The following is a 14,063-nucleotide window of genomic DNA, read 5'->3' as shown; positions in this document are numbered from 1 at the left end:
TCTTCTCCCTTTGTTCTCACATGATCTAGCCTCTGCATGTGCTCTTCCTATAAGGACTAAAGTCGTCTTGGAGGGGCCCACCCTAGGACTTCATTTTTACCAGAATTTCCCCTTTAAAGGCCCTATCTCCACAAGTGGTCACATTCTGAGGTTCTGGCGGTTAGGACTTCTGCATACGAGAGTGAACTGGTGAGAGGAATATAGTTCAGTCCATAACAAGGCCCTTGATATTTTTCTCTTTTATTTCATTAAAGAAAACGCTATTCAACCAAGTTGAATGTTGCAACCACTAAACTGATTACCAGACCACGGGGTGAAAGGCGCTGCTCTAGGGGGTTGTGTTGGTTTATCAGATTAGTGTGCAATTGGCACCAGCATTAGGACTGGCCTTGGATGCATTGCAGACTCAGCCCCAGAAGCTCAAAACATGTACGAGAGAGCGGGGAGATCAGAGTGGACAACCTGCCCCAAACACATAACAGTTCTCTTAGTTGGGAGGTCAGCAAACTTTTTCTATAAATGGCCGAATAGTAAGGCCATTATGTGGCTCTGCAGACCGTACAGTCTCTGCCGAGACAGCTCTGCTGTTGTGTCATGACAGCAGCCACAGACAATATGTAAACCAGTGGGTATGGCTGGGTTCCAATACAACTTCATTTACACACACTGAAATTTGAATTTCTTATCATTTTCACGTCACGAAATATTCTTTGAATGCTTTTTTCAACCATTTCAAAATGTGAAAACCATTCTTACTTAATTCATGGGCTGTGCAAAGACAGGAAATGAGCCAGATCTGACCCAGAGGCTGTAGTTTGCCTACTTCTGCCCTGGATGCTAAAGCCAAGTCATGTAGCTAAAGGCTCTCAAAAAATTGGTCTGGATGATGTTCCTCAGTCCACATAAATTCTTAACTGATTATCATGTGTGACTCTTGTGATTTATCTATATTCTCAGATGGAAAATCTCTGTAGCCACTCTTAATAAAAAATTATTTAAAAAGCAAATGTTATTTTCTTACCAGAGAGGACTTCCTTCTTAAATGACCCACAAAATCATTGTTTGTCAGATGGTTAAGTTAGGAATAGAATTAGCATCAGAAAGTCTACACAAAAACAACAGAGTTTGAATCTAAACTGTCTCCTTTGGGAAGTGAATATTCAGGGAAATGAAGTGGCCAAAGAAAGAGCAGCTCAGCTCCAGGGGCCCGGTCCCCATGCTTTCCTTTTAGAGTGAGAGTGAGTGAAGTTTCCTGCGTGGGAACCCCACATCCTCCATAGTCTTCTCACACACGGTTTCTTTCCCAAAGCAGAATGTAGACCATAGTGAGCTTGGCCCTCTTTCACTTCCTGTGGGGGCTGCCTGAAGTCCAGGATGCCATATAAGCGCCCAAGTCAGTCTTCCTACCAGAGGGTCATAGAGAACACAGCTATCTGAGAAAGCCAGAGTCTGGCCATATGCTTTCTGCGCTCTGAGGGATTAACTTCAGTGGTAGGTGGAGCAATTGTGTGGAGCACATGTCTAACAATGTCTAACAATGGGCTCTCCCCTGCACAGACTTTGACCAGAAACGGGAGAGGGCCTGCCGTAAAGGCAGATATCCAGCTGCCCCCAGAACTGGGGGACAGAATTCTCTCTCCATCTGTGTGATGCCGGGCTCTGAGGTAGGTCAGAACTCCACCTCATGGCCATGTGTATTCCACAGTGGGAATCCGAAGAGCCCGGAGATTGACAAAGACAGGCATGGGGTCCTCGGAACTATTTCCATGTTTCAGACTGTCACGTGGATGCTATACATCTATCCACAGCAAGGCTGCAGAGGCAAGCCGAACTGTTACTGCTTCCGTTGACTGGAATGAGGTGATCTCACATGGTGACTCTAAAAGGGACGTGTTGAATGCATACTGTATGCTACAAAAAGAAAACACCTTTATCCCCAGGGCTTCCCCATCTAGGGATGCTACAGACAATAAACCAAAGCCCTAGGAAACTTTTTTAATTGACATGAAAAAAATTGGACTTGCATATCCAAATTTTCACTTTGAAAAAGCCAGTAAGATAAAATTAAAATGATTTGTGTTTTTATTTTGAAACTGTTTGCTTCATGCCACCCTAACATATAATAATAAAATAGCTTTGACATGACAGTCATCTTAAGTGAATAAAAAACACAGTTAAATGAAATGGCACTTTTAAGCTTTTAGCAAAGCAAATTTTTGAATTACCTTGCTGAGATTAAATTGCTGTGTTCTCTTGCTTTCAGTTCTTATAAGAGCTCTGTTCAGCCTCTGGTTTCACTGCATTAACCACCGAGATTTCTTTTTAATTGAAGTACAACGTTCATACAGAAAAGTACGCCAATTGTTAAGTGCACTGATAATGAATACACAAGAAGTGAACAATCCCCTGTAACCAGCAGGCAGATGGAGAAAGAACATCACCCAAACACCGAAGCCCTTTAGACCCATTCCAATCCCCTACCAAAGGTAACTGATAACAGGATTTCTCACGTAAGTTGGTTTTGTCTGATTTGAACTTTATATAAATAAAATCGTGAGTATGTACTCTTGTATCTCTCTCAACATTATGTTTGGGAGATTAACCCAAGTTGTTATGAGTTGTAGTTTGTTCACTTTCACTTCTATGTAATATATTGTATAACTATACCAAAATTTATCTTATCCTTCTCTCGTACATGGGCTTTGGGTCATTTCTAGTTTGCAGCTATTATAGAGAGTACGACTAGGAGCATTCTGGTATATGTCACTGTGTGAGCATCTGTAACATTTCTGGAGGACAGATTACTTGAAGGTGAGATCCTGGGTCATAGGATATGTGTATGTTCAGCTTTAATAGACACTGGCAGTTTTCCAAAGTGTCTGTATCAGTTTGCACTCTCACCAGCACTGTATTAGCGTTCCAGTTGCTCCATATCCTCACCAACACTGTGGGTTTTCTCTCTGTCATTGTTAGCTAATCTGGTAGGTGTGTGTGGGCAGTGCATTGTGATTTTAATTTATTTTTCTTTGATGACTAAACTAGAGCATCTTTTTATATGTTTATTGGCCATTTGGATTTCCTTTTTTGAGAAAGTTCTTCTCAAGTATTTGCCCCTCTCTTTATTGGATTGTCTGTCTTTTCCTTAAGGATGTGAGGGAGTTCTAGATATATGTATTGCAATTATCATGTCCACTATGCGGCCTACCGTTTGATTCTGTTGATGTCATTTGATAAATACATTCTTAATTTCCTTCATGGTTACATTTTCTTGTGCTGTTCTTTAAAAATCATTACTTTTTGCAAGGGATGAAGGTGTTCTCTCTTGTTTTCTTCTAAAAATATTATTATTTCACCTTTCACATTTAGTCTTACCACCCATGATTTTGGCATGGTGAAGGTAGAGACTAAGATTCATTTTTTTTATATGGATACCTAGTGTATTCCTTTCCTAGGGCTGCCATAACAAAGTAGCAGAAACTGGGTGGCTTAAAACGATACAAATGTATTTTCCCTCAGTTCTAGAAGCTGTGAGTCCAAAATCAGGTGTCAGCAAGGCACTTTCTAGGGAAGAATCTTTCCATGCCTCTTCCAGCTTCTGGTGGGAGCTGGTAATCCTTGGTGTTCCTTGGCTTGCGGCTGCATTGCTCTGGTCTCTGCCTCCGTTGTCACATGGCCTTCTTCCCCTCATGTCTCTCTGTCTACATTTGTTTCTTCTTAAATGGACACCAGTCATATCGGACTTAGGGCTCACCCTAATCCACTATAACCTCATTTTAACTAATTCCTTCTGCAATGGCCTTAATTCCAAATACAGTCACATTCGGAGATACTTGGGGTTAGGTCTTCAATGTCTCATTTTGGAGGACATAATTCAACCCGCAGTACCCAGTGAACCCACCGCTATTAATTGAACTTCAGTGCCATCTGTCATAAATTAGATGATTATCTCTCTAGGTTGGATTTTGGACCTTCTCTTTTGTTCTATTGGTGTATTTGTCTATCCTTGCACAAACAGCACACTGTTTTAAGGACTGTTATTTTATAGTGAATTTTGATATCTGATAGAGTAAGTCTTCTAGCTTTGTTCTTATTCTTCCAAGATTATATTGGTTTGGGGCATTTTGCACGTCCATATAAATTTTAGAATCTGCTTGTAAATTTCTACTGGGGGTGGGGGGCGGGGAAAACTATTTTTTAAATTGAAATTGCATTGAAGATGCAATTTTGGGGAAGAACTGACGTCTTAAAAATACTGAGACTTCCACTCCATGTACATGGCATAACCCTCTATTATTTAGGTCTTCTTTAATTTCTCTCAATAATGTTTTGTAGTTTTCATATCTTTTGTTGGATCGTTCCTAGATATTTGATATTTCTTTGATAAAGATTTGTTATGATGAAATAGAAAGCAGAGGAAGAGAAGAAAAGCTTCTACTGGGTTTACTACTCCAAATTATTAAGGAATTTTCCCAAGTTTACCAAGCTTAGCAGCGCTAAGATTTAAGTTGAGGTCTCACTGACTCCAAATAGAGCTGGGCAAATAAATTACTTATCACTTCAAAAATGCAGTTTTTATGAGAAGTGAAATGGTTCAAAACGTGGGATCCTCCAGGGTGGGTAAAATAGGTGCTTGGTAGAGAAAAGGTAGAGGTGTTGCTTCACCCACATTGCCACGTGGAGAACCTGCACACAGCTGGAAGAGATACCAAGCACAAGAGGCAGATATTGGATGGGGGAGGGGATTTGCAGTGTTATTAGACCTTTGAGGTTCCCCAGAAGTGCCCAGGGGCCAGGAGGATGGTCGAGTGGGTAGTGTTTTGAGTCCTTTCCCACTTGAACCAGGGCTGTTCTGTTCCACTTTTATCTACTATATTGGATTGAGCATACACCTTTGAAATGCACAAACGTGTGTGTATGTGTGTGTGTGAATGTGAATGTGAATATACATAAGGTTCTCATACTAAAAAAACATAGCTTAAAAACTACCAGACTGGATATCCTTTAAATTTCCATTCAGCCCCAGGATTCTGGGATTCTAATGCTGTAGCCAACCCACCCTCCCAGGGTTCCACACTCATCATTATTAACCTTGATCTTGGCAGCATTGAGATACTGTGTGCATTTCACGAGCCTTCCCAGGAGCCACTGACCAATGTCTGTTTGGAGGGTCTTGAGAGTGGTAATCAGGTTGGAAGAGGTCTCGAGGATTTGTCCAGCATTTGCACCTGCATTGTAGTAAAGTAGCGTTTCTGTTCAGACTCTGGATGCAGATCCCTAGAAATAGCTTCACGAACAAGGGCACGTCAGAAATAATTCAAGTATACGACAACAACCACAGAGTTTCTGTTTTATTTTTACCTGATGCACAAGTGATATGATCACTTGACAGAAATTCGTTGCCAGAAATAAAACAAAGATATAATTATAAATATATACTTAATTCTCATGAGGCTGATGGAAGCAGAATCTTTTTTCCTAATCATTTTTTTCCTAATTATTCCAATGGCATTTACTTCATTTATTTCTTCCCCAAATAACCTGGGCACCCTCAGCCTAAAAGTTTAAACATAATAATAATAATATATATAATAATAATTATATTATTATTATTAGCAGGAGGAAGATTAGGAAGAAAAATTATGTCACTCTCCCTTCTCCTGGGGGTTGATGGAGATTACAGGGGGCAAGGAGAAGTCCTAAAACCCCACCAACCCCTCAAGTCACCCCTTTGCATGACTCAGCACAACCATTTGTGCCAGTGCGCCCAAAATACATGTGTGTCTCGTGTGCTTCAGAGCCAGCCTCGTGGGCAGCTGCAGATAAGCTCTGTTTTGTGTGCTGTTTTGGTGGTGCCTTGCCCCATGGTGAGTCTCTGATTCCCTCTTGTCCTGGCAATGGCCGACGAGAAAGGAGCAGCCGGCCTTTTGCAGTTTGACCTTCCTACCTCCTTATCCTGTGGTTGGTAATTCCTTCTGTCGGCTGAATGCCTTCTGTGCTCATCTCCCTTTCTGTCCATCTCTCTCTCTCTTTTCTTCTACTCTTTGCTCCACCTCCAGCAAATAAAAGAAACAGCAACCACAAACTTGCTTGAGTCTCCCCGGCTTGCTGGAGTGAAGCCAGAAGAATTAGGGTCCCTGCAGGCAAGGGAAGCAGATGGGTCAGTGATGCCTTCTCACAGCCCCTTCCCCACGAGGGGGAAGGTCACAGTCATACAGGAGGCTTGGTTTCCTAGGGAACCCTGTGTTTTCTGATTCCCATCCTCTTCCCTTGCGGTGGGCTTTGTTTGTGCCCTTGCTTATTTAATATATTATCCTACCTTTTGGAACACTTTAATTTTTCAGACAATTGACTTTGGACTTGCAGAGAATATTGTAGCATGGCAGGAGTCAAAAACTGTATTTTAAATCTATCGTTATTTTTGTGCACAAGCTGCCTAGCATGTATCTCACATTGCACAGAACAGCCATAGCCACAGGAGAGAGCCCTAGAAGGGAGGGAAGTCACTGTCCCTGCCTTCCCCCACCCCATTCTTTGCTTTTGAAAATAAAACTCAGTAAAGACTCACACAGCTGTTCCCTAGCAAGTGGGCTCTGCAAGTGTGTGCTGGCTTTGTCGTCAGCCTGCACAGGCTAGAAGACTTGGAACCGCCGCCCATTACAAAACTTACATAATTTGGTCACAGAGGTGAACCAAAAAGGATAAAGCCCTTTAAATGCCACGAAATGACCAAAAGTGCCTTCTCTGTGCCAGGTATTGGGCCAGGCAAGGCGCCAATATTTCAAAGATAAATAGAGAGTAGGCTCTTGCCCTCGAGGAGCTGGCCTTTTCCCTCAAAGCAGACAGTGTGGTTAGCTCTATATTAGAGGTATAAGTAGAGTGAGATTAATTCCAGTGCAAGGAATTGGGCAAGAACTTCAGGGAAGGATTTATATTAGAGTTGGGTTTGAGGAGCCGGTTGGTTGTGTTCCATTCTTGCAGGTGGAGGTAAGAGTGTATAAGAGGGAAGAAACAGGCCAGGTGAGAGCCCAGAGGAGGGATACATGCTGGAAACATCAAATCCTTTGGTACGGTGGGGTGTGAGGGAGGAAAGAGAAATGGAAGGTAAGGCTGCGGTGGGTGTGGAATGGTGTTGGGTGGCCTTGAGTCCAAACCTGAAGCGCATGCGTTTGTGTAAGTTGTTGGTTTCGTTAGCAGGGCAGTGTTACCAAACCTGGAGGTCGCTGGAAGGTGGGCAAGAAGCACTGCAGGGGCAGAGGTCCAGAGCAGCTCCTTTCTTTTCCCTGTTGTGTCCTGGGGTAGTGTCTTTTTTTAAACGCGTGTTTCACTTAAAAAAACTGAAACCCGTTGGTATATGTCAAAGAGACTCATACCTTTATCCAATCAGTCAGTCAACAAATATTTATTAGGTGTCTCCTGCATACCTAGGCCTGTACTGCATTCTGATTAAAGAGCACTGAAGTCAGTGGCGTGTTAGCAAGAGCCGCTGAGTCAGCAGCCCGAGTCTCTGCCACCCATGAACTGTAAGACCTCTAGGAAGTCTTCTGGCCTTGGGGGGACCAGTTTCTGCATTGAGGGAAAATGCAGGACTGGGCTAGTAAGTCCTTCTCAGCTGAGACATTGTAGAACTGGCCTAATCAGTGCTGTAATCCGAGCTTTCATATGTGTCAATCGAGTTGGTAAAGGAGAAACCAGAGTCAAGCCAGTGTGGAGATGATGGCAAGAAATTCTGTGAGACATCTTAAGAGTCTGAGTGAGGCCTTTCACTTGTTCATTCAACAAACACGTAATACTCAACGCCAGCCACAGTGCTAAACTTTGGGAATATAATGGTGACCAAAACAAAGTCCCCGCCCTCAAGGTACTCTCTATCTAGGGGTCAGCAGAGGAACTAGAAGCATGGATAGTAGATCTAGGGATGTATTTTGAGACACATGACAAGGGGTGGTAGGTGGAAGTATATGAGGTACCAGGGAAGAGAAAGCAAAAAGGTTTGGAGAGAAAAAGAGACCTGAGGTGATAGAACCTAAGGAATAGTCTGTGGAAAACCAACTAACGTTCACTCCATGATAGCACATTCTTCGTCCAGCCAATACAACAAACCCACCCCCAAAAATATCTTCTTGTGGCTAAGAAGCTATGATACACTAGAGAGGTAATGTCCATTTGGACACCCAGTTTTCCTTGACTATATCGTTCTTATATATCAAGCAAAATTACACCAAAGCCATATATGGTTTTAAATACTGTATTTTGTTGTGTATAATGCACACACACGTTTTTGGCCCAAACTTTCCGGGGGAAAAAAATCTTTCATTTTAGTTTTTTAATTCAAATTGTATTTGTTTACATTTAAGTACTTGTTTTATGTATTATAAAGGAATTTTAGCATTTATTCTTTAACATATTATGGTACAAGAAATTTTATGTGACAAATAATTACAAAATACAAGAACAGATACAAGGTACAAGAAATTTTGTGTACTGGTAACATATTTACCATATTTACGCATCATATTAGGTTGGTGCGAAAGTAACTGTGGTTTAAAAGGTTAAAAATAATTGCAGAAACCACAATTACTTTTGCACCAACCTAATAGAAGGTGAAGAACTCTTCGTTGTTGCAAGTTCATCATAAGTTCAAAAAAACCGATTGTCATATTCCAGAGTGTTATTTTGTATATGGATATCGTTATTGATTGTTAGAGTTATACTTTTAACTCATAAGCATAAATAAAAGAAATGAAAACATTTATATAGATACGGAATCAGTACTACCCATGTATAATGCGCGTCCTTATTTTTCCCTCACAAATTTGGACCAAAAAATGTGCATTCTGCACGGCAAAATATGGTAATAGCAGGTCTATCTAGTTTCCTCAGAAAGGTCTTTAATAAGTGCCAGTGAGGTGTAAAAATGGATGGGTGACTACCTAAGCTGCTAGCCCCTCAAATCTTTTCCCAGAGCAGCTGCCTTTCTCTCTCTTTTTTTTTCTTTTCCCCAAGTTGTTGGAGTGGATTCAAAAGCGGATTGATTCTGAGAGCCTCAAGCTTTTCCTTATTTATCCTTCAGTAATTACATGTCACAGGTTGTCTTCCCTATTAGAATCTGAGGCTAGGCAATTAGTCTCCCATTGTCTTTGCAGGAAATGACATCCATGTGACTTCTGGGGAAGGCAACTGTTGATCTCTCTGATTAAAATAATTTGGAAAGTGTTCAGCACTTCCTCTGGTTGATCATTTAGACTGGCTCATTTAGAAAGCTTTTGGAAATGGGCAAAGCGAACAATGGTTGTCAGAACCGGAAATACTACTGGTCAGTTCTCTGAACAAAATAAGTCTCCGAACTGTCGCTCTAGTCTGGATGCACTGACTTGTCTAGACTCTTTGGCATGTGGCTGAGCCCAGTGCCTGGGTATTCTGTTGCTTTTATAATGTTTTATTGGGGATGTTTTCCAGCTTCAGATAATTCAACTCCAGGAGGCCTGAACAATAAGAAATTATGCAATAATACATAAATGATGTATTATAGAATCGTATGCTTGAAACCTATATAATTTTACTAACCAAAGTCACCCCAATAAATGTAATTTAAAAAAATACTGAGGGGTAGGGTTGGGGAAAACCCTATAAATTATATCTCAATTAATCTTTTATAAAATAACACAATGAAGAATAAATTTTAAAACATGGACAATTTAAAAAAATAATTTATTGGAAGTTCAGTGTTTCCGCAGAATTGAGCGTTGACCAAATGCAATTCCTCCCCACCATTCTGCTTCCCTGTGTTTTTTATGTCTTTGCCCTCCTCTCTGGGCCAGCTTTATCTTTAGGTGGGAGCAAGATAGCTATGGAAGTTCTAGGTGTCACATCCCACACAACATTCAGAAGGGGGGATTTCTCCCCGAAGAATGGGGGAGGTTCTCTGCAAAAGATTTTTCTTATGTTGTTGTCCTGAATTGGGACATGTGTCTATTCTTGAACCAACCACTGGCAATGGGTTTCCCTTGGAATAATACATCTCAAACTTTAGTGTGCACCCAGATCACCTGGGGATCTTGTAAAAGATTCTGAGTCAGTAGGTTTGGGGGTGGGGCCTCAGAGCTGATGTTTCTCAGAAGCTCTCAGGTGATGCTGATGTTGCCATAGACCACTCAGGTCCCCACCCTCCAGCTGGGGCGGCTGTCACCTGCCCATGAAGCACTGTATCTGAAGGAATATGGGGGATCTGTTAGGAAGAAGGAGGAGGGCATGACCCCATGCAGACAAGCATTGTATTAGAGATAACTTGTTCCCTGTGTGTAATGAAAATGTTCCCTTTAAACTAGGGGTCACACAATAGTCTATGATATGGATTAGAAGGAAAAAAATACATGCAGTGCAATGTGTTGTTGTGTGGGGACCCTTGTAAACATCTATTTATTATTTATTTGTTTGTTTGTTTTATTTTTCTCCCTTCTTACGCCTCCCTCCCCCACTCCGGTTCAAGCCGTTGTTTCTCAGTCTAGTTGTGTAGGACACAGCTCCCTGGCCCATGCTGGTATTATGAGCCTTGCGCTGCCCCGGGAGGAGGCAGTTAGTCGCCGATCATCAGTCAGCCATTCACAGCAGCTCTTGCCGGCTGCCGGCCGCTCAAGATGGCTGCCGGCCACAGGCTGCTCATGGCAGCACATGGCAGCACATGGTAGCACACGGCAGCTCCCACCAACCTCGTCTGCTCACGGCAGCCCAGCTCTAGGGAGAGCTGTTGTTCACAGTCTTACCTGTAGAGGGCGCAGCTCACTGGCCCATATGGGAATCGAACCTGCGACCTCAGCGCTAGGAGCATGTCCCTCCAACCACCTGAGCCACCATCGCTCCAACCACCTGAGCCACCAGGCCAGCTCCTTAGTATTTATTGATGAAGATATATGCATGATAATTGCCGAAACAGAAGACAAAACAGTCGTGCTGCCCTTTCATCTATCATTCATCTATTTTTGTGTAGTACAGTATATCTAGTGTGTCTACAAAAGAAACAAAATGAAATGGATTTAAATGTCCTTAAGAGTAAAAAGAATGTGCCAAGTCCAGCCTGTGTTCTCTGAGTAGATATCTCATCGGTCCTCGTTACTGGGATGGGAGAATACACCCCCACTTGTCCTAAGAGTCACTTGACATGATGTCAGACATAAAATTTGTTGCTAGTGGTGAATTTCTGCCAAAGCAAATGGTCACAATGCCCTTATGAGTGGTTTTCAGTGGAGAATATCATTATTCTCTCTTCATTTGAAAAGGAAGGACTAGTCTGTTATATTTTTGTTTTTCTTGGCAAAAGACAGAGTCCTGAGCTGCAACTATTTAGGAAAAAGGCTGGTAATACTGAAGGATCAACGTCCATCGTGAGGCTGACCCATTACAGGTTCAGGGGGTTCAGAGTGAGATATGTGGCCAGGAATTGAGTAGACCTTCCTGAGATGGTCACTGTTGGCGGGGTTACCGTCTCTAACCTCATATGCAAAGACAACATTATTCAGGAAGGGAAATGGGATTTCACTGCTCCATCTACTGGACCCGCCGGCCCTAAAACCACGGGCTCACATAGCAACTCTTAACTGGCCTTACCTACATGGGTCATCAATGCACCTGTACTTAGGAAATCACCAGCTATTCATTCTTTGTCTGTGCAAAGGCCCTACAAGATTGAGAGATTCTCAGCTTCTCTGGACTAGCTAGGGAAAGCTGCTAGACTGGAAGCTCCACAAAGGTGGGAACTGTGCTTGTGTCACACAGTATGTCAGTAGAATGACTGAGGAGCTGGCTGGTCTGTTCCTGGGAGATGAGTCAGTCAGCAGCACGGACTAAGCATTCACTCTCTAAAGAGGAAAAGTAAAAGCAGAGAACATTTTGTTGCCTAATTTTAGTATTTTTATACTCTAAATATGGAATGTTGAGGTGCCCCGTCTACATATTTAGGACCTCCTAGAATGCCAAAAAGAAATGAGATAATATTAATGTTAGCTGAGCCTGTGTAGGAGAAGCAAGATTGTACTGTTATTCACTGATTGATTCAAACGATGCTCACTGAATGCCTTCCTGCTGTGCCCGCTGTGAGGCAGGACATTATTAGCTGCGGGAGGGATACAAAAATTGGGAAAAAAATAGGGCTTTTCCTTAAAACTTAAAAAGTAGGATACAGTAAGTACATTTAAAGTATCTATATCAAATAAAATAAAATTTTTAAAAAGAGAAAAACAAAGAAGGGTAAGATACTACGAAATTGAGAAAATCAAGGTAGAAAGAGCTCAAAAAACAATGAGCATGAAGCTAGGCCTTAAATTTGGGGCTCTTGACCTGGGTCCATGAATGAAATTCAGGGCATCTATGAACTTTGAGAGGGAAAAAAACTACCTCTTTATTTTCACAAACTCTTACCTGAAATGTAACATTTCCTTCTATTATGAAAGTAACATTAGCTATTTGTCACCAATAGAGATAATGGGTATTTTCATATTACGCTATAGTTAAAGATACCCTGATATCATTTATGCCCAAAAATACTTCAGAATTACAATAGGTACTAGACTTTTGCTGGCATTTATTTAAATATTGGAAGAACATCACAATTTTGTTACATGTTTTGATAACTGTACATCAGTATACTTCTTTTGCATTTCATATGTTAATTTCAAGCATTTAAAAACATTATTTTGAGAAACGTATCTCTAGCTGTTATGACACAAAGAGGTAAAGAGCCCCTGCCTTAGAGAACAGCTAGGCCTCCAACAGCACTTACGGGACAGAAACTCGGGAAGGAACTAGCATGCCGAAAGGGTCCGGCAGGACAGGTGATTGGATGCCACAGCATCTGACAGGAAGATGCGGAGATGAAGCTGAGGGGAGCTGGAGTCCCAGGCTAATGTAATTTCACAGATAATATGTAGGTGATAGGAGCCGTGGCAGGCCTTTCCACTGAGGCTTTAAGTTGTGTTGAGGAAGCATGCTTTGCAGAGCTGCGAGAGTCGGATTAGAAGGGAAGAAACCGAGGCTGGGAGACAGGTTTCTGCCAGGCTGATGCCAGCCAGCCAGAGTGTGATGTTGAAATGGAGGGAAGGCCGTGAGTTGTAGCCTGCCTTCGGGACTGGAATTGCCGGTGTGGACCGTGTTTTACAGTGGCGGTGAGGAAGGCCATGGCAGCTTTCAGGCCTGTGTGGCTAGGAGAAGGATACTTCCTCTTCACATTCACCAAGTGCTTACCCTGTGCCACGTGCTGTTTGAAGCCTTTCTGTGTTGTTTATATGTGATTGCATTTACACTGTTTAATTCTCATAACAACCCTGTGAGGTCAGTATAATAATTCCTATTTTTCAGATAATAAAATGAAGTCTGGAAAAGAAAGGTCAGGGTCTCACCGCCAGCAGGGGAGAAGGGAGTGTGTTATTGAAAGAAATAGGAAAGAGAAATTGGTTTATGGGGGGGGGTGTGGGGGAGAGGGGATATTTTGAGTTCAGCTTTAGATATTTTTGCATTGTTCTCTTGTCCTCAATTATTTTAAAGGGCCGAAAATTCAAATAAACTATTTGTAAGCACAGTTCCTGACTTACTTCATTGTCCAGATTTTTATTTATTTGTTATTAATAAGTGCTGAGTTCATTTGTAAATTGATTTCGTCTTCCTGTGAAAAACAAAGAGGAATCTGGCAGTAAGAGAAGAGTTTGGTACATTGAGGGGTACCTGATACAGGGAAGACATGGTTTCCGGAAGGGAAACGCAGTATGTGTATATTAAATTACTTCTGTTAAATGATGCATCTTTCCTTTTGTTGTGGTATTGTTTTTCAGGACCACTCCAGCAGCTGTATTAGAAGACATGTGGTGTATATAAAGTTTGTGATAGTTGGGGGAAATTTTGGTAAGTGTCACTGCATTTATTTCTGATAACCTTTTTTGTAAAATGGTACTCACAAACGAAAGTGATTGTCTTGTTCTGTGCTTCCAACTTAGACCACTAAAGTTAGACAAAATGGAACTTTGTAATTAAGTGTGACATTCAATTGGTGTTTTCTGATAGTATGATTTTTGTCTTAT

The 14,063-nt window shown here is 41.8% G+C and overlaps 1 protein-coding gene across 4 annotated transcripts in view; it reads left to right on the top strand.

Annotated features, from left to right (window-relative positions):
* FYN (FYN proto-oncogene, Src family tyrosine kinase) overlaps positions 1 to 14,063 on the top strand; it is a 203,373-nt gene that overhangs the window by 80,750 nt on the left and 108,560 nt on the right. For all 4 annotated transcript variants that reach the window (XM_033102272.1, XM_033102265.1, XM_033102257.1 and 1 more), the window contains one exon: positions 13,818 to 13,887. The gene's annotated coding sequence lies outside the window, so the exon portion shown is untranslated. The remainder of the gene's footprint in view (positions 1 to 13,817; positions 13,888 to 14,063) is intronic.

This window comes from Rhinolophus ferrumequinum, chromosome 3 (genome assembly GCF_004115265.2).
Source record: "Rhinolophus ferrumequinum isolate MPI-CBG mRhiFer1 chromosome 3, mRhiFer1_v1.p, whole genome shotgun sequence".
NCBI classification, from domain to species: domain Eukaryota; kingdom Metazoa; phylum Chordata; class Mammalia; order Chiroptera; family Rhinolophidae; genus Rhinolophus; species Rhinolophus ferrumequinum.
The sequence above is the reverse complement of the archived record's forward strand: the minus strand, read 5'-3'. Positions and strand labels throughout refer to the sequence as shown.